The sequence below is a fragment of the Muscardinus avellanarius genome, assembly GCF_963383645.1.
Source record: "Muscardinus avellanarius genome assembly, chromosome: 7".
Taxonomy (NCBI): Eukaryota; Metazoa; Chordata; class Mammalia; order Rodentia; family Gliridae; genus Muscardinus; species Muscardinus avellanarius.
The window spans coordinates 90,486,680-90,487,422 of NC_137793.1; the positions used below are offsets into that span (position 1 = coordinate 90,486,680).

A 743-nucleotide genomic window follows, 5' to 3' on the forward strand; every position below is an offset into this window, starting at 1 on the left:
AGCATCTGTATTCTTCATTCTTAGCCATTTCATCAGCTATAACACTAATTAGAATACAATATTTATTTATTTATTTATTTATTTATTCATTCATTCAATTGCTCAGCCATCTTTATTCACTTCTGGGGGGGAGGGGAGGACAGGGCTCCCTTCCCATGGCTGCCCTTCCCATCCCTGGGCTCCACTGGGCTGGTGCCCTCTTCTGGGGAAGGTCCTGGTGCCTATACACCTGGTCTGGAGGAACTTAGACGGGGCCACATCCCTTCTGGGGGTTGGTGGTCTCTAATGGGGAAGGAGTGGGGGAGGGCTGGCCACCATGGCTCAGAGCTCCATTATATCCCCAGCTGGGGTTGCGGGGTACTCGGGGCCAGGTGTATCCCCCAGCCTCAGCAGCCGAGGGCCTCGGGGATCAGACTTCCAGGGTAGCGCCAGAGAAGCAGCTCTGAGCAAGGGCTCTTGAGTGGGGGCAGGGCAGGGGAGAAAGCCACAGGGGGGTGCAGTAGAGGTGGTCATCTGAGTCGGGAGAAGTGGGTGGCCATGTTCTCCTCCGACGGGAACTGCTTGCGCAAGGACTCCCTGGCGTCCAGGCGCGGGTCGCGCAGGGCCCGGCCCGAGGGGCTGATGCAGGATCCAGAATGGAATATTTATGATTTTCAAGGCAAACGTTACATGTAGTGAGATGCATGAATGTTAAGTGCACTGCTTGGCATATTTTGACATATATGCGATGTAGGAAGGACGTA

The 743-nt window shown here is 54.5% G+C and overlaps 1 pseudogene across 1 annotated transcript; it reads right to left on the reverse strand.

Annotated features, from left to right (window-relative positions):
* Positions 1 to 321: 321 nt before the first annotated feature.
* Positions 322 to 539, reverse strand: LOC308265604 (host cell factor C1 regulator 1-like; annotated as a pseudogene). Its single transcript has one exon. The product of its transcript is annotated as a host cell factor C1 regulator 1-like (transcript).
* Positions 540 to 743: the final 204 nt, after the last annotated feature.